Below are 23845 nucleotides of genomic sequence, written 5' to 3' on the forward strand. Positions count from 1 at the left end.
TTTTCCCGAAGAATTTCTGCTTCAACTCGGAGACAGTACACTTGTCAAAGGTGTTGCGTAGCCTATCAAGAATTTGGACCACATTCTGACACTGTGCTCGGGGCCAAGACTTGACTTCCCGGAGAGCGGGTCCTTTCAACTGCCCGATGAGGATGCCCACTTTCTGTTCCTCTGTGAATGGGAGCAAGGCGAAGGTGGCTAACAACTTGTCCCTGAATTCAGGGAGAGTATGTGATTCTCCCTCATAGTAGGGTAACCAGGGGGCCCCCAGATAGTAGGGCATAGTCAGAGGCATCATGGTGGGAGTCCCAGGGACACTAGCTGTAGCAGGGCTGAAGGGACTCTCTGGAGGACTTAACATGCTCCGGTACCCTGAGTAGGGACCAGGGGATGGGACTTGCTCCAGTCCCGTATCTTCGTCCTGGGCGGACATGACTGGCCTAGCTGAGGGAAGTCTGTAGGGTTACACAATGTCCGTTGCTATGGGCGATGGCTAGAATGGGACGTGGGCACTTTAAGACACAGTCACTATTCCCTGGGAGGTGAGCCAATAACCTAGCGTCGGAAACAATCTCTACCCCCCTTTAACTTCCCCAGCGGTACTCACTCAGGATCAGCCGCGGTGACAGGACAGCTCCGGTACACGAAGGTCTCCGTTCCCGATGTCCGGCAGGCAGCAGGGCTCGGTGATGCTCAGCGGTGTTCTCCTCCAGTCGCAGGACACGTGCGCCGGAACTCCGGATGAGGCGCACACTGCTGGCAGGCTTCAGGCGCGGCCTGCGCCGAAATCCAAGATGGCCGATTAACCCTCTTCGTTGCCGGCCGCACTCGCTCCAGCTCCTCCTCCACGGTAGTTCGCACCACTCGCGCAGGGGGCGGAGCTTAGTGACGCCTCTGGAGTTCCCGCCAGTGAGGATTTGGCGGGCTGGAAATACTTGCTGCGCCACACGCCTCTGAGGTAAATGCTTCGGGCGCAGCAGCGCCGGATGTAGCAGAGCTGACACAGTTCTTGCAGGGCTTAACCTCCTGAGTGCTGGAGCGGAGCTCGACAGCACGTGGCAGCAGTAAAACAGTTCAATGTGAAACACACAAAGTCACTTGGGCCTATACCCGAATGGCAGCAGGGTTAGGCAGTACAATCGTTTCTTAATAAAGTACAGTCTTTAGTGCCAGGATAAGGCACAGAAGTATATATCCTGTGATTCGTGACGCCACTTGCAACATCCCCCACCGGGGCCTAGCTCTTGAGGTGAGGCCTAGAGACAGCCGGGGCCCGCGGTACCGGAGTGGCTGGCGGTTGCGGCCTAAGCACGCTATTGTCACGGTGCTTGGTACGGGGGAACCGGAGGGCTGTCCTACAGCCTGGCAGGTCTCCAGCAGGGTGGTGTTGGCAAGAAATGATGAGGGAGAGGCTGCTATAGCGGATCTCCCTGGGGCAACCCCTTAATGTCCCGAGTGTGAGTCTCTGGGTGATGGACAGGGTGCCGGTGATGAAGGCAGCCGTATTAGCAGGGACCAGACGGAGACAGAAGTTGAAGAAAACAACTTACAGTTCTTTATTTGAACCGGCAGGAACCGCAGCAACGTGCCTTTAACAGGTAGGTAGGGTGCCGAGATGTGAGTTGGAGGGAGCCTCAGGAGATAGTTCACCAGCCTGGAAGTAGAGGGCAGGCTGGGAGGCAGCTGTGTCCTGGTAGGAAGCTTCAGCTTGTCCTGTAGGGCTTCAGGTATCACCTTCAAAGGTAAGATGATACCCCTTTTCCTCACTACACTAACTCTAGTCTAATGCTCCACTCTTCAGAGGCAGGGGCTAGGCTCTTCCTGCTCTGGTATGGGCTAGACAGAGATTACTCACGCACACACTCTCTAGAATTCTCCTACACTAGAATCTCTCTGAATCCTTACTAGAATAATCTAGTCTCCAGAACATTCCTGGCCAGAGGTTTTATTACCTCCCTTTGGTCAGGTGGTGGCTGCTCCTCCAATCACATCTCAGCTTACAGAGCACAGGATGTAACACATGTCATTGGATAACAGCATCTGGCATTATACAAAATACTTAACTCCTGCCTTGCCAGGCAGGATTAACCACTGCAATATCCCTATGTCCTATCAGAACCATGTTGTGTAATGGGATTACATGTAGGTGGGACGTATTCGCAAACCCTACCTCGCCATTGCATCGGCGAGGGTGTTGCATATGCCTGTGTTGGATCACGTGGTTCCCATGCTGAGTCCAACGTTGTGTCCAGCTGTCCAATTGTAATACACGCCCCTTGAAGGCGTGACCTAACCCTCACCTGTGTCCCACATTCACTATAAAATGTTTAATGTTACCATTCTATGTTATCCATGATTAAGGGCGCAACTGGCGCCTGAAACGCTTTGGAAATTACACAATGCTATGTCCAATCATTTTTATATGACTTCAATAAAGAAAGTTTTTATCTGAAAACAATGCCTGACTTTGGTGGATTGAAGCTGGATCAACGAGATTGCTATTTCTAACCCAAGGCTTACATTCAAGTCAAAAGGTTTTCCCAGTGTTTTCTGTTAAAATTAGGTACCCTGGCTTGTACTCAGGTCGAGTTATACTAGAGTATATACATTATATTAGAAATGTTGGCCAAATGAAAAGTATGCACAATAAATGCACTAAATATTTTGGGGCTCCTTTTGCATGAATGACTGCATCAATGTGTTGTGGCATGGAGGTGATCAGCTGATGACACCGCAGAGGTGGTTTGGAAACCCAGATGAGCCTTCAGCTCATCTGCATTGTTGGATCTGGTTTCTCTCAACATCCTCTTGACAATACCCCATAGATTCTCTATGGGGTTATGGTCAGGCAAGTTTGCTGGCCAATCAAGCATAGTGACACTGTGGTTATTAAACTAGTTTTGGTACTTTTGGCAGTGTAGACAGCTGCCAAGTCCTGCTACTCAACTTTCTTTTAATATTTTTTGATGCAGCACTCTTTAAATAGTGAAAATACAAAGACAAGAGAGTCATGTAGCAAAAGACAATAATGCTTTATTACAATACATATATAGACATAAAACTAACATCAATCAGACAAAATGGGATTGAAACATTTAAAAAGGGAGGTGTAAAATGGGGATGAGGGACCAGGAGGAGTCACTAATGATGTAGTACTCGCTGCGGTCTGCTGCAATACGCGTGGGGCGACTCCTCTTGGCCCTCATCCCCATTTTACACCTCCCATGGTAATATCCATTGGCATTGGCTTTTGTTTTGGACCTTTGCATCACTTTCCACTATTTGTCTGTGCGGGCATATACGGATATCACGCACAGTGAGTGCACAGATAGTGCACACCCACATGCCAGATTTGCTGGCTGTGGTGGCTCTATTCCATATTATACACACCTGCCTTGCATTTATATTTTTCAGATGGTGTTGGGGGGTTTGGTTGTTGGGGGCCCAGGTCTGGGTGACCTGACATTATCAGGTGTCAGGCTCCAGTTGTTTCGTCATCTATGGATGCATTGTGTTTGCATCCTTTTTAAATGTTTTTATCCTATTTTGTCTGATTGATGTTTGTTTTATGTCTATATATGTATTGTAATAAAGGATAACTGTCTTTTGCTACATGACACATGCTCTCTTGTCTTTGTATTTTCATATTTGGTTTTTGCATGTGTGTAGCCCATGATTGAGTTTAGATATTTTGACGAGATCCCAATTCTGTTTATACTCTTTAAATAGTGAGATTCTTTAGCAATGACCTTTTGTGGTTTACCCTCATTGTGAAGTGTGTGTATAGTTTTTATATTTTTTGAGGTAATGACTTTTGGGTTTTCCTTTGCTGTTAGCCATAATCATCAACATTAAAGTGTAACTGTAAAGTTATGAAGATTTTACTAAATATTATATGTGATCCCCCTTTAAAAACAAACAGAACGTTGCCTACTTTGTTCTGCTCACCCTTTTCTTTCCAAAGTTTCTGATGCCTTGTGTTCTCTCTAAAAGTAATTTAGCAGTAAATCCATTTTGTTTCCCAAAAGTAAATCCACTGAACACTGCACAGTGCAAATAGAGGATGTATAGGAGGTGCAGAAAAAAAACAGAGGAAGTTCTGTAGAATCACACACTAGGATAGAGGGACTAATAGGAAACAGGGGGGTGTCTTGTACTTCACTGTACTGTGCAGGAGACATCTGTATCCACAGTCTTGGAACACATCCAGCTCTGCTCCATACACAGAAAGCGCTGTCACATGATTTCCTCTTCCTCTGTGAGCAGGGAGCAGCAGCCACTCCCCTCCCAAGAGTCCATCGAGTTTGTAGAATTTGTAAGCACAGGCAGAGAGAGCAGCTCCTGCAACATCTAACACATATCTTAGTCGGAAAACAAAAAAACTACTGGATTTAGGTAACAAAGATAAAAGGCAAAGTTGTTTTACATTCCAAGAGCTATTCATTTGAGGAAAACAAAAAACCATTACAGTTACTCTTTAACATAAATACTTAACAATATCATACAATAAAACTTTATTGATTGGTGGGATGTATAATTAGCCAATAATTGGCATTCTATCACCTATAAGTATAGAAAGATACAAGTTTGTGTTAAAGGATTGCAAAATTAGTATTGGATATACCTGTAAGGTAACCGGTACGTTTGTATGTAGTGTGCCACTGGGAGTATGTATGTCTTTATGATGGTATTACCTAAAACACCTGAGCACCTATGATGTAAAGGTGTAGATAGTGTTTGCAGTTCAAAAACAGGATATGAACAAAGTGAATGTTCGGATACCTGTTTCAGAAGATTAGACAATCCCAGTTGCTCTTCCTATAGTGGACAAACGGTCCCCGTTGTCTTTCTTTAACGATGCCTTTGCTGGATTACCATATCCCCCGGGTTGAATAGTGAAGCTCTTTTTTTGATAGAAGTTTTTCGCTGTAGCTAACAGGAGGGTGCCCCAGCCGGTGAGAAAAAAAAAACCCTGTATGCCGTGACTTGGCTGATTCGAGGGACGTCACTTTAATACCAGGACCAGTAAGGTCCAAAAGCAGTTCCAGGGATTCCTAAGTGTTTCGAAAGTATCAGTTTTCTTCCTCACGAAAATGAACCAAGCCAAGTCTAGGATCTTCTTTATATAGGTTCGTATCTATTGCAACTTTTTTTTTTCCTCTTTCCCACCTTACTTTATTAAAATTATGCATTTCTGCTTTATTGTATATATATTAAAATATGTTTAAGACCAATGTAAATGTATATTATTTAGAGATGAGCGAACATACTCGTCCGAGCTTGATGCTCGCTCGAGCATTAGCGTACTCGAAACTGCTCGTTGCTCGGACGAATACTTCGCCCGCTCGAGAAAATGGCAGCTCCCGCCGTTTTGCTTTTTGGCAGCCAGAAACAGAGCCAATCACAAGCCAGGAGACTCTGCACTCCACCCAGCATGACGTGGTACCCTTACACGTCGATAGCAGTGGTTGGCTGGCCAGATCAGGTGACCCTGGAATAGACTAGCCCCTGCCCGCGCTGCTCGGATCATTCTGTGTCTGGATGCCGCTAGGGAGAGAGCTGCTGCTGCTGCAGGGATAGCGTTAGGGTGTTCTATTAGCTTACTGTTAGGCAGGAGTGAGTCTACAAGAACCCAACAGCCCTTCTTAGGGCTACAATAACGTTATACTTTTTTTTTTTTTTATTTGCAGCTAGTACCATATTGTGAGGAATTTGCAGGGGGACTTGCTACCGTTGTGTTTAGCTCTTAGTGACACACATCAAACACCAAAGTGGGAAAATTTATTAGGGGTTTGATTTCAATTAGGCACAGTCTGCCATTTACTTTTTATTTTACGTTTATTTTTTCATAACTCAGCGTCATCTCATCTGGCATAGCAGTGTGCTTTCATACTTGGCTAGAAAATAGCCAAAGGAGAATCCAAACGGCTTACTTACGCCTACAATAGCGTTATATATATTTTATTTCTGGTTGATCTGCTGGTGGCTGTCCTTGCTGCAGTGCATCTACTACCAAATTGTGAGGAATTTGTAGTGAGACTTGCGACCGTTGTGTTTAGCGCTTAGTGACGCACATATCCATCGCAAAGACCGAAGTGGGAAAATTTATTAGGGGTTGGATTTCAATTAGGCACAGTCTGCCATTTGCTTTTTATTTTACGTTTATTTTTTCATAACTCAGCGTCATCTCATCAGTGTGCTTTCATACTTGGCTAGAAAATAGCCAAAGGAGAATCCAAACGGCTTACTTACTCCTACAATAGCGTTATATATATTTTATTTCTGGTTGATCTGCTGGTGGCTGTCCTTGCTGCAGTGCATCTACTACCAAATTGTGAGGAATTTGTAGTGAGACTTGCGACCGTTGTGTTTAGCGCTTAGTGACGCACATATCCATCGCAAAGACCGAAGTGGGAAAATTTATTAGGGGTTGGATTTCAATTAGGCACAGTCTGCCATTTCCTTTTTATTTTACGTTTATTTTTTCATAACTCAGCGTCATCTCATCAGTGTGCTTTCATACTTGGCTAGAAAATAGCCAAAGGAGAATCCAAACGGCTTACTTACGCCTACAATAGCGTTATATATATTTTATTTCTGGTTGATCTGCTGGTGGCTGTCCTTGCTGCAGTGCATCTACTACCAAATTGTGAGGAATTTGTAGTGAGACTTGCGACCGTTGTGTTTAGCGCTTAGTGACGCACATATCCATCGCAAAGACCGAAGTGGGAAAATTTATTAGGGGTTGGATTTCAATTAGGCACAGTCTGCCATTTCCTTTTTATTTTACTTTTATTTTTTCATAACTCAGCGTCATCTCATCAGTGTGCTTTCATACTTGGCTAGAAAATAGCCAAAGGAGAATCCAAACGGCTTACTTACGCCTACAATAGCGTTATATATATTTTATTTCTGGTTGATCTGCTGGTGGCTGTCCTTGCTGCAGTGCATCTACTACCAAATTGTGAGGAATTTGTAGTGAGACTTGCGACCTTTGTGTTTAGCGCTTAGTGACGCACATATCCATCGCAAAGACCGAAGTTGGAAAATTTATTAGGGGTTGGATTTCAATTAGGCACAGTCTGCCATTTCCTTTTTATTTTACGTTTATTTTTTCATAACTCAGCGTCATCTCATCTGGCATAGCAGTGTGCTTTCATACTTGGCTAGAAAATAGCCATAGCAATAGGATAGCATCGTTTGGTTTTAAAAACTAAAAAACACAAAAAAAAAAAAAAAAACACAAAAAAACACAAAAAAAAGTAAAAAAAAAATTAAAGTTATAACTTTCATTTTCAAAATGTTTAACCCGAGGGCTAGGGGTAGAGGACGAGGGCTGGGACGTGGGCGTCCAACTACTGCAGGGGTCAGAGGACGTGGTCCTGGGCGGGGTGAGACACCACCTGCTGATGAGGGAGCAGGGGAACGCCGCAGAGCTACACTCCCTAGGTTCATGTCTGAAGTTACTGGGACTCGTGGTAGAGCACTGTTGAGGCCAGAACAGTGCGAACAGGTGATGTCGTGGATTGCCGACAATGCTTCGAGCAATTTGTCCACCAGTCAGTCTTCCACGCAGTCCACCCATGTCACCGAAATCGGCACTCCTCCAGCTCCTGCACCTCAGCCTCCTCCCCCCCAGTCTGCCCCCTCCCAGCAAAATTTGCCATTTGAACCGGCATACTCTGAGGAACTGTTTTCTGGACCCTTCCCACAGTCACAAACCACTTGTCCGGTTGCTGCTGAGCAATTTTCCGATGCCCAGGTTTTCCACCAGTCGCAGTCTGTGGGTGATGATGACCTTCTTGACGTAGTGGAAGAAGTGTGTAAAGAGGTGTCCGACGATGAGGAGACACGGTTGTCAGACAGTGGTGAAGTTGTTGTCAGGGCAGGAAGTCCGAGGGGGGAGCAGACTGAGGGATCGGAGGATGATGAGGTGACAGACCCAAGCTGGGTTGAGAGGCCGGGTGAACACAGTGCTTCTGAGACGGAGGAGAGTCCTCGACCAGAACAGGTTGGAAGAGGCAGTGGTGGGGCCAGACGGAGAGGCAGGGCCAGAGCAGGTGCATCAGCGCCAAATGTGTCACGTAGTGAAGCTCCCGTGGCGAGGGCTCCCGCGGCGAGGGCTAGATTTTCAGAAGTCTGGAGGTTCTTTAAGGAAACACCGGATGACCGACGGACTGTGGTGTGCAACCTTTGCCAAACCAGGATCAGCAGGGGTTCCACCACTACTAGCTTAACTACCACCAGTATGCGGAGGCATATGAATGCTAAACACCCCACTCAGTGGCACCAAGCCCGTTCACCTCCGGCCATGCACACCACTGCTCCTTCCCCTGTGTCAGCTGATAGTCAGCCCCCTGCCCAGGACCCTGGCACAAAAACCCCATCGTCGCCTCCACGATCCTCCACAGCATCCACCAGCGTTCAGCTCTCCATAACCCAGACGCTGGAGCGGAAACGGAAATTTAGTGCAACCCACCCGCATGCCCAAGCCCTTAATGTCCACATCTCCAGATTGCTTAGCCTTGAGATGCTGCCCTATAGGCTAGTAGAGACCGAGGACTTTCGCAACCTCATGGTGGCGGCCGCCCCTCGGTATTCGGTCCCCAGCCGCCACTACTTTTCCCGATGTGCCGTCCCAGCCCTGCACCAGCACGTGTCAGACAACATCATCCGTGCCCTGACCAACGCCGTTTCTGACAAGGTCCACCTGACCACGGACACGTGGACGAGTGCTGCCGGGCAGGGCCACTATATATCTCTGACGGCACATTGGGTTAACTTGGTGGAGGCTGGGACCGAGTCTGACCCTGCGGCTGGTCATATACTGCCGACACCGAGGATTGCGGGGCCTACCTCGGTCCAGGTCTTTCAGGCCTACTATGCCTCCACCTCCTCCTCCTCCGAACTACCATCCGTGGGCATGGCGCCATCAGTCGCTAGCTCTAGGCACAGCAGCAGTGCCTTCGCTAAGCGACAGCAGGCGGTGCTCAAACTGCTGAGCCTAGGTGATCTAAGGCACACCGCCCAAGAACTATTACAGGGCATCACGGCGCAGACTGATTTGTGGCTGGCACCGCTGAACCTGAAGCCAGGCATGGTTGTGTGTGACAACGGCCGTAACCTGGTGGCGGCTCTGCAACTCGACAGACTGACACATGTGCCATGCCTGGCCCATGTGTTAAATCTGATAGTTCAGCGTTTCCTCAAGACATACCCCAATCTGTCTGATTTGCTCACGAAGGTGCGCCGCATCTGTGCGCATTTAAGGAAGTCCAGCACAGATGCTGCCACTCTCAGGGCAGCGCAGCGCCGCCTCCAACTGCCCGCTCACCGACTGTTGTGCGATGTGCCCACAAGGTTGAATTCAACATTAACCATGTTATCCAGAGTTTACCAGCAGCGCAGAGCGATTGTAGACTGCCAGATGTCAACTTCCACCAGAACTGGTAGTCAGGTCAGTCAGCTTCCTCAAGTCTACAATGAGGAGTGGACGTGGATGTCTAATATCTGTCAGGTGCTGAGTAACTTCGAGGAGTCAACACAGATGGTCAGTGGCGATGCCGCCATCATCAGCCTCACCATCCCGCTGCTTGGCCTGTTGAAAAACTCTCTGATCAGCATGAAGTCGGAAGCTTTGCGCTCGTCACAAGAGACGGGGGAAGAAGATTCCCTTGTTGATAGCCAAAGCACCCTTAGGTCCGTTTCTCAGCGCATATCGGAGGAGGTGGAGGTGGAGGAGGATGAGGAGGAAGAGGAGGAGAATGTTGGCGAGACACAAGAGGGGACCATTGTTCAGTCCTTCACTGTTCAGCGTGTATGGGCAGAAGAAGAGGAGTTGGAGGAGTTGGAGGAGGAGGAAATGGACAGTCAGGCCAGTGAGGGGAGTGAATTCTTACGCGTTGGTACTCTGGCGCATATGGCAGATTTCATGCTAGGCTGCCTATCCCGTGACCCTCGCGTTCAAAGAATTTATTCCAGCACCGATTACTGGGTATTCACTCTCCTGGACCCACGGTACAAGCAAAATCTTTCCACTCTCATCCCTGGAGAGGAAAGGAGTGTGAGAATGCATGAATACCAGCAGGCCCTGGTGCACAAGCTGAAACAGTATTTCCCTTCTGACAGCGCTAGCGGCAGAGTGCGTAGTTCTGCGGGACAAGTAGCGAGGGAGAGTAGGCGAGCAGGCAGCTTGTCCAGCACTGGCAAGGGTACGCTTTACAAGGCTTTTGCCAGCTTTATGTCACCCCAGCAAGACACTGTCACCTGTCCCCAGTCTCGGCAGAGTAGGGCTGATCTTTACAGAAAGATGGTGAGGGAGTACGTAGCTGACCATACCATCGTCCTAAATGATCACACAGCTCCCTACAACTACTGGGTTTCAAAGCTGGACATGTGGCACGAACTGGCGCTGTACGCCTTGGAGGTTCTTGCCTGCCCTGCCGCTAGCGTCTTGTCCGAGCGGGTTTTCAGTGCAGCTGGTGGCATCATCACCGATAAGCGTACACGCCTGTCGACTGACAGCGCTGACAGGCTGACACTTATTAAGATGAATAAAGCCTGGATTTCTTATAATTTCGAATCTCCACCAGGTGAAGGAAGCTCAACCTGAATAATTTATGCACTCCTCCTCCTCCTCATTTTCCTCCTTCAGAGGAAACTGGCTATTTTTTGACAGGGCCCACTGGCTCTAGCTATAGTACTTTATGCATTTAATTTTTCTGGAGGGCCACCTACCCGGTCCTCTGTTTTAAACAATTTTTGGGAGTGCCACATACAGGCACTCAATCTATTCAATTTTTCTGGAGGGCCACCTACCTGCTCCTCTGGTTTGAAAACTTTTTTGGACTGCCACATACAGGCACTCAATCTATTTCATTTTTCTGGAGGGCCACCTACCTGCTCCTCTGGTTTGAAAACTTTTTTGGACTGCCACATACAGGCACTCAATCTATTTCATTTTTCTGGAGGGCCACCTACCTGCTCCTCTGGTTTGAAAACTTTTTTGGACTGCCACATACAGGCACTCAATCTATTCAATTTTTCTGGAGGGCCACCTACCTGCTCCTCTGGTTTGAAAACTTTTTTGGACTGCCACATACAGGCACTCAATCTATTTCATTTTATTGGAGGGCCACCTACCTGCTCCTCTGGTTTGAAAACTTTTTTGGACTGCCACATACAGGCACTATTCAAATTAAATTGTCTCCATAGCAGCCTCCACACGTTGTCTCCATTGCTACCTCCAAAAGTCTTCCATATAGCTGCCTCCATGCATCGTCCCCTTATCAAACGAGGTGTGTCAGGCAGAAATTTGGGTTGTTTTCATGGATTTCACATCAAAGTTGTTAACTTTGTCGCCACCCTGCTGTGTTATCCACAAAATATACTGGCAAACTTTTACCATTTACGGATATTATTTCAGCGCTTCTTGCGCATCTGTTTACATTCCCCTCACCCGCCATATCCCAAACTTATAAGAACGCTACTACACTTAACTTGGTGCAGGCTGGGACCGAGTCTGACCCTGGGGCTGGTCATATACTGCCGACGCAGAGGATTGCGGGGCCTACCTCGGTCCAGGTCTCAAATGCCTACTATACCTCCTCCTCCTCCCACCCCTCCTCCACCTCCTCCTCCTCCGAATTACCATCCGTGGGCATGGCGCCATCAGTCGGTAGCTCTAGGCACAGCAGCAGTGCCGTCGCTAAGCGACAGCAGGCGGTGCTCAAACTGCTGAGCCTAGGCGATAAAAGGCACACCGCCCAAGAGCTATTACAGGGCATTCCACATCAAACTTGTTAACTTTGTCGCCACCCTGCTGTGTAATCCACAAAATATACTGGCAAACTTTTATCATTTACCGATATTATTTTCAGCGCTTCTTGCGCATCTGTTTACATTCCCCTCACCCGCCATATCCCAAACTTATAAGAACGCTACTACACTTAACTTGGTGCAGGCTGGGACCGAGTCTGACCCTGGGGCTGGTCATATACTGCCGACGCAGAGGATTGCGGGGCCTACCTCGGTCCAGGTCTCAAATGCCTACTATACCTCCTCCTCCTCCCACCCCTCCTCCACCTCCTCCTCCTCCGAATTACCATCCGTGGGCATGGCGCCATCAGTCGGTAGCTCTAGGCACAGCAGCAGTGCCGTCGCTAAGCGACAGCAGGCGGTGCTCAAACTGCTGAGCCTAGGCGATAAAAGGCACACCGCCCAAGAGCTATTACAGGGCATTCAACATCAAACTTGTTAACTTTGTCGCCACCCTGCTGTGTAATCCACAAAATATACTGGCAAACTTTTATCATTTACCGATATTATTTTCAGCGCTTCTTGCGCATCTGTTTACATTCCCCTCACCCGCCATATCCCAAACTTATAAGAACGCTACTACACTTGATCTTATACAAAAGGTTCTTAGAAGTGCTGTTTGGGGAGTAGCCTAGAGACAGGGGCTTGGATTGGCGAAAGCTCGCCTGGAAGCGGAGCGCCAGCTCCATCCCAAGATCCAACTAACATAGTTTTAACTGCAGCACCTTTAATCTACTACTAGTTCACTGCCTCCATACATGGTCCCCTTATCAAACGAGCTGTGTCAGGCAGAATTTTGGGTTGTTTTCATGGCTTCCATGTTAACTTTGTCGCCACCCTGCTGTGTAATCCACAAAATATACTGGCAAACTTTTATCATGTACCGATATTATTTGAGCGCTTCTTGCTCACCTCCTTTGGTTCCTCTCTGCCACCCATTGGTTTGAAGCCTGAGTCCATTTAGGGTATGTCGCCATGCCACTCTCTAGCCTGCCGCTGCTGCCGCTGCCTCTGCATGCCGTCCCCTATAGTGTCAGGGTCAATTATTGGATGTTTTAGATGCTATCTAGCTTCATTCTGTCACTCTCTCATGGCTATGCTGTTGCCCATAATTTTGGCATAATGGTGCATTTAAGCAGTCTCAGAGGCATCCATGCATGCTGCCCCTGCTGTTTCCTGTCCATTTCTGTGGTGTTTCCATCCTTTTCTGAGGTTCCCAGGTGTTTGGCCAAGCTTCCCTGTGCAGAGCCTTGGTCCCCTTGAAAAATGCTCGAGTCTCCCATTGACTTCAATGGGGCTCGTTATTCGAGACGAGCACTCGAGCATCGGGAAAAGTTTGTCTCGAATAACGAGTACCCGAGCATTTTAGTGCTCGCTCATCTCTAATATTATTTAATGAGCAAAAATATGCTGGTCCCTATAGTATATAATTGCCTGTTTGTTTAAAAATTATTTTGAATAAAAGTAGAGTATGAAATAAAATGAATGTGCTAAATTGTTTCAAATGCAAACAATTCTATATCATGGTTGAGGCTTTTAGGTACCAAGGAGTCTAATTTATTTATCCATAGTGTCTCTGCCGGCGACATAGTTTTTATGCGGTCTCCTTTCCTCCAATTAATGGGAATACACTCAATGCCAAAGACTATTGAACCCTCAAAATTACCACCATGTATAGAACTATAATGTTTTGCAAGAATATGTCCTGAATCTTTCTTTTTTTCCTATGTTGTATGTGTGTTCTTTGATGCGAATGTTTAAAGCCCTCTTGGTTCTACCTATATATATATTTTCTGACAAGGACATTTAATACAATATATAACACTTTCTATGGCACAGCAGATACGGTGCTTTATTGTGTAATCTGCTGTATGATTCATATTGCTGAAGGATGTTATAAGGGTTTTCATTCTTGTTTTTTTGAACATTGCACATCGTTGACAGTGAACAAAACCTGGTGGATACAAGTTCTTTTTGGAGTTTGTAACTAATTAGTGGGTGCAATTAGATTCCCAACATTTTTAGATTTTGTGAATAAATTTTTGTTTTTAAGGTAGATATTTACCTATTATTTTGTCATTAGTCACAATTTTCCAATGTTTGCGAACAATTCTTCTAAAAACAATGCTATCATTTGTGTATTGTGTAATGAATGGTACTATTATTTCATTTTCTCTTGTTTTGTGTATGGTTTTTGTTTTCTTCGTAATTAGTAAATTTTCCCTTTTTATATTTGTAACTTCCAGTTGTACTTCCTGTAAAATTTCCATATCATATCCTTTATCCACAAACTTTTTATGTAGTACAGCCGCTTCCTCTTTGAATGTTTCCACATCAGTACAATTTCTCCTTTGTCTGATATATTGGCTTTTTGGAATACCATTTAATCACGTTGGCAGATGCCAACTAGTTTTTAGAATATAGCTGTTGCTATCAGTAGGTTTGTTGTATGTTTTAGTTTTTATCGTATAATTTTTGATATTTATCATTAAATCCAAAAAGTTAATGCTATTTTTACTATGTGTGGGTACAAATTCCAAGAAGAAATCATTGTGATTTAAATTTTTTAGAAAACACTCCAATGAGGTCTCACTCCGTGCCCATATGAATATGACATCATCTATAAAACGCTTCCAGAGGACCAGGTCCGTTTCAAGCTTGTGTTGGGAAAAAATAGTATCATGTTCCCGCTTCCCCATATATAGATTGGCGTAGCTCGATACGAACTTGGTCCCCATTGCCGTTCCGCATGTTTGCAAATGAAAAGTGTCATCAAAAATAAAATAATTGTGATTTAAAGGAAACCTACCACTTGAATTGGTAGCTGTAGGATGCATATAACGGGCACCAGCTCAGGGTGAGCTGGAGCCGGTGCTTGCTTTCATTAGTGTCCTAAACTGCTGTATCGCGGTTTAAACACTTTTTATTCTTTACAGCCGATGGAGTTTCGGTGCACCAAGTGTGGCATGGTGCACTGAAGCTCCTTCAGATGTAAAGAATAAAAAGTGTTTAAACCGCTATACAGAGGTTTAGGACACTAATGAAAGTTAGCACCGGCACCAGCTCACCCTGAGCTGGTGCTCAGTATATGCATCTTACACCTACCACTTCAAGTGGTAGGTTTCCTTTAAAATAAAGGAAATCATCATCCCTAACTAGAAAAAAACGTAATGCTTCCCTTCCTTTTGTCTCCTCAATTACTGTGTATAATTGAAGGTTCCCATCTGACAGAATTTAGAACTTGCAGAATGTGTATTGTATCACGTAGCTAGGCTGGTAAAGTTTTAACATGCTGTTGGTGTAGATGGTCTATATATTCAGATAAGTTTGCTGTTAAACTGTCTATGCCCGATATTATGGGTTGGCCTGGTGGTTTGGTATTATTTCCTCCTCTCTCATTTTTAACCTTTTTTTATATTAATCGATAGGTTGTATATGTCTGGATGGTCTTTATAGGGTCTATTGCTTTCAAATACTTGCAATATTTGTTGATTTACATCATTCAAGAGAAATTTTCTTTTTCTAATAACAAAACGTACTGCTCGTTTAGAAAAATTATGGAACATTCATGTATGGTCTCCTGGTCCCCCATGTCTCCGGCCAGTGTCTTATAAATGGTCAGTCCTTTTGGTACACAATCTATTTCAAGGTATTTTTCTAGGGATGCTATTTGTATGTGGCTTATTCTTGTTTTTTTCGATCCTGCCAAGGATCACTCATTGTGATATCGCCAACAAAGTGGGTTGGGATTGCAAAGAGTTATGAGAAAAATATTGAACACAGGCATTCCCCCAATGTGAGTGAATACAATGGAATTGTATTTATTAATTCATTTGCCGCAGGTGAAGAAACTAGGTATCCCTCCCCCAATACCAGTATAGTAATAATGAGGCTCACTATACAGAAATCAAATGACCAAAAAAATTTGTAGACACCTGCGCTGACAGGAGGGATGTATAATTATTGCTCATTATTCGAGACAAACTTTTGCCGATGCTCGAGTGCTCTTTTCGAATAACGAGCCCCATTGAAGTCAATGGGAGACTCGAGCATTTTTCAATGTGTCATTTTATTGAGAAATAATGTCTTCTGATAAGTTAGCAGATGTATGGAAACATCTGCAATGTGTTCTTTACTGAAGAACACATTTCAGATGTTTCCGTACATCTGCTAACTTATCCGAAGACACGAGTGGCGTACGGTGTTCTTCACAATAGTATGTGAAGAACACTGTTCGGCACTCGTGTCTTTGGATAAGTTAGCAGATGTACAGAAACATCAGCAATGTGTTCTTCACTGTGTTCTTCACTTAAATGATCCTGTGTTCACTGTGTTCACAGTTTTCACTGTGTTCTTCACTGTTCTTCACTGTGTTTCGTTAAGTGAAAGCTTGTTATTGAGCTGGCGAAATACTCGTCCAAGCAACAAGCCGTTTCGAGTATGCTAATACTCAAACGAGCATCAAGCTCGGACGAGTATACTCGCTCATCTCTAATAATTATCCAATAATTGGTATTCTATCACCCATAAGTTTATAAAGATACAAGTTTGTGTTAAAGTGGGTATTGCATATACCACTAAGGTAACCGGTACGTTTGTACGTAGTGTGCCACTGGGAGTATATATGTCTATATGATTGTATTGCCTAAAACACCTGAGCCCCTATGATGTAAAGGTGTAGATAGCGTTTGCAGTTCAAAAACAGGATATAAACAAAGTGAATGTTCTGGTACCTGTTTCAGAAGATAAGACGATCCCAGTTGCTCTTCCTATTTTGTATTCACTGTTCGCACCAGGAAAACACATAAACACATACAACACAAGGAACAAGTAATACAGCATAATAGATATATAACGTATAAAAACAATAGGAGAATGTACTTGTATAATGGATATTGGGGTCAGGATGGTGCGGTGGGAGGGTAGGTTTGATGTTGAGGAAGCAGTGATTTGTCTTCATTTCTATGAGTATTGATAGATGTGTGAAATATTTATATTGTCTTTGGGACAAAGATATTTTGGAACCTTCATGGTTTAGCAATTTAATTGGTAACAATCACTAATTGCACTGAATTAATTTACTATGATATGCAACAGGGTTTTGGTTTGTTACTTGTTATTGTGGCGGATAAGTGGATGATTTTTGATGTTCCTGTTTTTTATAGCACTCCCCTGCAGATAATTGCACAGAATATTTAGCTTGTGAGTGAGGACTTATAGAATATATTTTAAATGAAGGACTTGATTTGTCACCGCATTACCCTATATACATCATTCATTATTACAACAGCACACACGTGTATGTGCGTGTTCTTTTGTATCTTTTTGTATCTATGTGTACGTATACATTTATATATGTATGTGTGTGCGTCCTAGTGCACATATATAAAAAAGATCATGTTTGCTTATACATTTAAAAAAAATGTTTTCATTTATACATGGCCTGCACAGTTTATATATTTACAATTCATATATAGATCTACTAATCTAATGTCAGTTCTATTTCTAACATCCTTTCAACTGATCAACTAGTATTACTTGTCATGGGTGCTCCCGCGATCGCTGTCTCCGATCGCGGGCGCACCCGTGTTCCTGCTGCTGCCCCCGGTCCCGGGTCCCGCTCACCTTCCCTGGCTCCCGCAATGTCCTCCCTGGCTCCCGCAGCTCGGCGTGCGCGTCCCCGTCTCCTAGGGCGCGCGCGTGCTATAAGTTTCTTCCCCTTCCTGTGACCCTTGCCGGATCTTTGTGCCTCATTGCCTTAGAGAAAGCTTCCTAGCGAGTATTCCTGCGTTCCTGTGTTTTCCTGCGTTCCTGTGTATTCCTGCGTTCCTGTGTGTCTCCGCTCCCAAGTCCTGTGTTTCCCGTGTTCCTCCGTGTTGCTGTGTTCTTGTGCCTGTGTTCCCGTCCCCTTCTATCCGGACCTCCTGTTGCTGACCCCTTACTTGAACCTGACGTTGAATCTCTGCCGCCTGCCCTGACCCTGTGCCTGGACCTGTCTACGAGATTGTCATCCGCTAAGGTACCTCGACCTCGGCTGCCACCGTGGGCTAGTCACACCTGGGAACGACCTAGTGGTATCCTGCCGCAGCAAGTCCAACCCGCTTTGCGGCGGGCGCCGGTGAATACCAGGTGCCGCTAGGCTCCGGTTCCGGGTGTTGGCTAGTTACATCTCCCGCGGTGGTCCAGAGGATCCACTGATCCTGACAGTAAGATCCGGCCATGGATCCCGCCGAGGTTCCGCTTCCTACTCGTCCCAACTTTGCCGCCATTGTGGTCCAGCAATCCCGGGAGATTGCCGCTCAGCGTGAACAGCTGGATCAAGTCACCACCATGCTGCAACAGCTGCTAGCCACCCAGCAACAGCAACAGGCTCCTGTGCCCGCTCCAGCGACCCCTGCCGTTCCGGTCTGTCCTCCTGCCGCTGAACCCCGACTTCGGCTGTCTATGCCCCGCAAGTTTGACGGAGACCCCAAGGATTGCCGGGGCTTTATAACTCAGTGCTCTCTGCAAATAGAGCTCATGCCTTCGCAATTTGTCTCGGAGCGGTCTAAGGTGGCATTCTTCGTCAGTCTCCTCTCCGGGAAAGCTCTGGCCTGGGCTACCCCTCTTTGGGATAGAGGAGACCCAGTCACGACTACTCTCACGGCTTTTCTGGCAGAGTTCCGGGCCGTATTTGAGGAACCTGCACAGGCCTCTTCTGCCGAGACTGCTTTACTGAACCTGCACCAAGGCAGCTCGTCTGTGGGAGAGTATGCGCTTCAGTTCTGCACCCTGGCCTCTGAACTTGCCTGGAACGATGCAGCCCTCATCGCTACCTTTAAGAAGGGACTCTCTGCGCAGGTTAAGGACGCTCTGGCTGCTCGGGACCTGCCGTCAACTCTGAGTGGTCTTATCACTCTGGCCACTCGGATTGATGTTCGGTTCAAGGAACGCGCCGAGGAACTCCGCACCGAGCACCCTCAAGCCCGGGTAAGACGTTTTCCTCGCCTGGCTCCTGCCTTTCAAAGACCTCTCCAGCCTTCGCCTGAATTGTCTGCTGAGGAACCTATGCAGGTGGACAGAATTCGGCTCTCCCTACAGGAGCGTTCAAGACGACGACAGGAGAACCTCTGTCTGTACTGTGCCAGCCCAGAGCACTTCATCAGTTCCTGTCCTGTCCGTCCTCAACGTCCGGGAAACGCCAGCACCTAGGCTTCTTGGGAGAGGCGTCCCTAGGTGTAAGTACAGCTTCTCCGCGTCTGACTCTTCCCGTGCTCCTCAGCGCTGGCACCGGTACCCAGATCCAGGTTTCTGCCTTCCTGGATTCTGGCTCTACAGCGAACTTTGTGGATGCAGCCTTGGTCTCTCAGCATCACTTCCCGGTGGTTCGTCTCGAGAAGCCATTGTCCATTGCCTCGGTCAATGGTCAGATTCTCTCCGTGCCCATCTGGTTTCGCACGGAACCCCTGCTTCTGCAAGTTGGTGCCCTACATCAAGAGAGACTTTCTTTTTTTGTGCTGCCCCAAAGCACATCTGCTCTACTGCTGGGTCTCCCCTGGCTGCAGCTTCATGCCCCTGTTCTGGACTGGTCTTCTGGAGAGATTCTCCGTTGGGGTCCGGATTGTTCCTCACATTGCATGCGGGTCCTTCATCCACTGCCTGTCAGGACTTCTACGTTGTCTCACAAATCCCTGCAGAGACTTCCCGATCCGTATATGGACTTCGCAGATGTGTTTTCCAAGAGACAAGCTGAGGCACTACCTCCACATCGTTCCTATGATTGCCCTGTGGATCTCCTTCCGGGTGCCACTCTCCCCAGAGGTAGGGTCTATCCGCTTTCTGTTCCTGAGATGGCTGCTATGTCTGAATACATCAAGGAGAATCTTAAGAGGGGTTTCATACGCAAGTCCTCCTCTCCGGCTGGTGCAGGATTCTTCTTTGTCGCCAAGAAAGACAGCTCCTTACGTCCCTGTATAGAATATCGTGGGCTGAATAAGATCACGGTTAAAAACCGATACCCCTTGCCGTTGATCACGGAACTGTTTGATCGCCTGCGCGGCGCCAAGGTGTCCTCCAAACTGGATCTTCGGGGTGCTTACAATCTCATCCGGATCCGCAAAGGTGACGAGTGGAAGACGGCGTTTAATACCCAGGATGGGAATTTTGAATATTTAGTAATGCCCTTTGGACTGTGTAATGCCCCTGCTGTCTTTCAAGAATTTGTTAATGACATTTTCCGGGACCTCCTCTATACATGTGTCGTGGTCTACCTGGATGACATCCTGGTGTACTCTCCGGACCTTGAATCCCACCAGAGACACGTACGCCAAGTTCTTGATCGACTTCGTGCCAACCATCTCTACGCCAAACTGGAGAAATGCCAGTTTCACCAGCAGAGTCTTCCATTTCTTGGTTATATAATTTCCGACAAAGGCCTCCAGATGGATCCCGCAAAACTGTCTGCAGTTCTTCAGTGGCCTCGCCCAGAGGGCCTCCGAGCCATACAGAGGTTCCTGGGGTTTGCAAATTATTATCGACAGTTTATTCCCCATTTTTCCACTGTGGTGTCTCCCATCGTGGCCCTCACTAAGAAGGGTGCCAATCCACGTTCCTGGTCTCCTACAGCTGAAGAGGCCTTCTCCAAGTTAAAGTCCGCTTTTGCCTCAGCTCCAGTACTCTCTAGGCCTGATACCGACAAACCTTTCTTTCTTGAGGTGGATGCGTCCTCCGTGGGAGCTGGAGCGGTCCTCACCCAAAAAGGGCCCAGGGGCCGAACTTCCACTTGCGGCTTCTTTTCAAAAACATTTTCCCCAGCTGAAATAAATTATTCGATTGGTGACCGAGAGCTCTTGGCCATTAAACTTGCTCTAGAGGAATGGCGGTATCTTCTGGAGGGTGCTCTTCATCCTGTATGTGTGTACACTGACCACAAGAAGTTGTTATACCTCCAGTCAGCCCAGCGCCTGAATCCCAGGCAAGCCCGGTGGTCATTGTTCTTTTCCCGTTTCAACCTGCTAATCCATTTTCGTCCGGCTGACAAGAACGTCAAGGCTGATGCTCTATCCCGTGCCTCTGATGTGACTGAAGAGGAACCAGCTCCTCGGCATATAATTTCTCCAGACCAGCTTGTTGTTGCAGCTCCTGTTGATCTTCGGCAGCTACCTCCTGGCAAGACATATGTTATACCTGCTCTTCGGAAGAGGATTTTGTCTTGGGGACATTCTTCCCGTGTGGCTGGGCACCCTGGGGTGCAACGCACCGTGGCCCTCATCTCCCGCTACTACTGGTGGCCTGACCTGGTCAAAGATGTTCGGGAGTTTGTGGGATCCTGCTCCTCCTGTGCCCGCAACAAAGCCTCTCGTCTCAAGCCAGCTGGACTGTTATTACCGTTACCGATACCCAGTCGCCCGTGGTCCCACGTGGCAATGGATTTTGTCACTGATCTGCCTGTCTCCTCGGGCTGTACTGTCATCTGGGTAGTGACGGACCAGTTTTCGAAGATGTCACATTTTGTTCCTCTTCCAGGTCTTCCGTCTTCTCCACAGCTTGCCAGCCTTTTCTTCAGACATATCTTCCGGCTGCATGGTCTTCTGCTGCACATCGTGTCCGATCGTGGAGTCCAGTTTGTGTCAAAATTCTGGCGTTCCTTGTGTAACCAACTGCAGGTCAACCTTGACTTTTCTTCTGCCTACCACCCTCAGTCTAATGGTCAAGTGGAGAGGGTGAACCAGACTTTGGGCTGCTATTTCCGTCACTTCGTCTCAGCCCGTCAGGACAACTGGGCTGACCTCCTACCCTGGGCTGAGTTCTCATATAATTCCCTGGACTCTGGGTCTACTGGCTTGTCTCCATTCTTCGAGGTCTATGGACGTATTCCTCGCCCTCCTCTTCCGCTGTCTACTCCCTCTGATGTCCCTGCGGTTGAGGATCTGCTGTTGGACCTCAACTCTATTTGGCACCAGACCCGCCAGTCTCTTCTGCGAGCTACAGATCGTATCAAGACCCAGGCTGATAAGAGGCGTCGGGCTCCTCCCGTCTTTTCTCCTGGTGAAAAAGTATGGTTATCTTCCAGATACGTCCGACTCAAGATACCTAGCTACAAGCTCGGTCCCCGGTTCCTTGGTCCTTTCGAGGTAATCAAGCGCATCAATCACGTGGCCTACAAACTCCGCCTTCCTCCTTCTATGCGCATACCGAACTCCTTCCATGTCTCCCTCCTGAAACCTGTCATCCTGAACCGCTTCTCCCAACAATCCCCTCCTCCTGCTCATGAGGCGGATTCCCCAGACGTCTATGAGGTTAAGGAAGTTCTGGACATGAAGTTCGTGAGGGGTAAGCGGTTCTTTCTTGTAGACTGGAGGGGGTTCACCTTCCCTGGCTCCCGCGATGTCCTCCCTGGCTCCTGCAGCTCGGCAGGGGACGGGGGACGGGGACGCGCGCGCGCCGTCGCCAGCATGCCAATAATTGGCGCTGGCCTGCTATAAGTTTCTTCCTCTTCCTGTGACCCTTGCCGGATCTTTGTGCCTCATAGCCTTAGAGAAAGCTTCCTAGCGAGTATTCCTGCGTTCCAGTGTTTTCCTGCGTTCCTGTGTATTCCTGCGTTCCTGTGTGTCTCCGCTCCCAAGTCCTGTGTTTCCCGTGTTCCTCCGTGTTGCTGTGTTCCTGTGCCTGTGTTCCCGTCCCCTTCTGCCTGGACCTCCTGTTGCTGACCCCGGACTTGAACCTGACATTGCATCTCTGCCGCCTGCCCTGACCCTGTGCCTGGACCTGTCTACGAGATTGTCATCCGCTAAGGTACGTCGACCTCGGCTGCCACCGTGGGTTAGTCACACCTGGGAACGACCTAGTGGTATCCTGCCGCAGCAAGTCCAACCCGCTTTGCGGCGGGCTCTGGTGAATACCAGGTGCCGCTAGGCTCCGGTTCCGGGTGTTGGCTAGTTACATCTCCCGCGGTGGTCCAGAGGATCCACTGATCCTGACATTACTAATTACTACTCTTTATCTAACCACCAAGATGTCATACATTGGAGTTAGATATCAAGTTATTCTTGTAATCTCCATCTTACTCATACTACTACCTTCATTATTCCTACTCCCCCTGAACCAATATTGCTTAATATAGGATGGAGATACACATCGGCGTATACCTATTCAGTCGCGGCGCAGCGCCGAAGCTACCTCCGGGCTGTAAATCAAAATGTGTTTAAACCGCGATATAGCGGTTTAAAACACTAGCAAAGGTAAGCTCCCGCACCAGCTCACCCTGAGCTGGTGCCCGGTGTTTACATCTCATACCTACCATCAGCAGTGGTAGGTTTCCTTTAAAGCTGTTTATTGTAGCCTAGGACTAAAGTACAGTAAATTACCAAAATCCGTTTGTAACTAGGGGTTGTATGTAAGTCAGGTGTTCTTAAGTAGGGGACCGCCTGTATATTAGTATTTTACTGTTCAAACTGTTCTACTTAGAGCTTGGAGCCAACTCCAAAATTAATTTAATGGTTACTCTTTTTTTCCCCAAAAATGAGATAAAATTTGCTTCAACTTGGTAGAAATGGTACACATTTTCTCTCCTCTTTGGTATAATATAGTGACATAACTGTGGTAACTACAAAGTCATAACTTTCTTCTTGTTCAAAACAGTATATGGCATTATCGATGTGCTCCTAATCTTTATGTACTATCCAATTTGTTAACTTGAAATTAAGTGATGAACATTTAGGATATTAAATTTATATTCTCATTATTCCAGGCAGGATTAATTTAGATTAAATTGAAAGACATTTTGTCTCTGTAATGAGTTTCAAATAGCTGCCAGCTTAAATTTGAAGAAACATTATTAATTAAATGTAACACCAAATGCATTTCCATATTTTCTGTGGCACAAATTATTTCATATTCAATGCATTTTATTATATTATAAAACTACTAGTATTGTTGAATACACACTGTAATTTAAATTCAAATTTTTGTTAAGGTTAATATAATGTTAATATAATAGATGTGTTGATGAATAAAGTGATATAGAAAATGGGTTGATGAACTTTGAACT

Source organism: Engystomops pustulosus, chromosome 5 (genome assembly GCF_040894005.1).
Source record: "Engystomops pustulosus chromosome 5, aEngPut4.maternal, whole genome shotgun sequence".
NCBI classification, from domain to species: domain Eukaryota; kingdom Metazoa; phylum Chordata; class Amphibia; order Anura; family Leptodactylidae; genus Engystomops; species Engystomops pustulosus.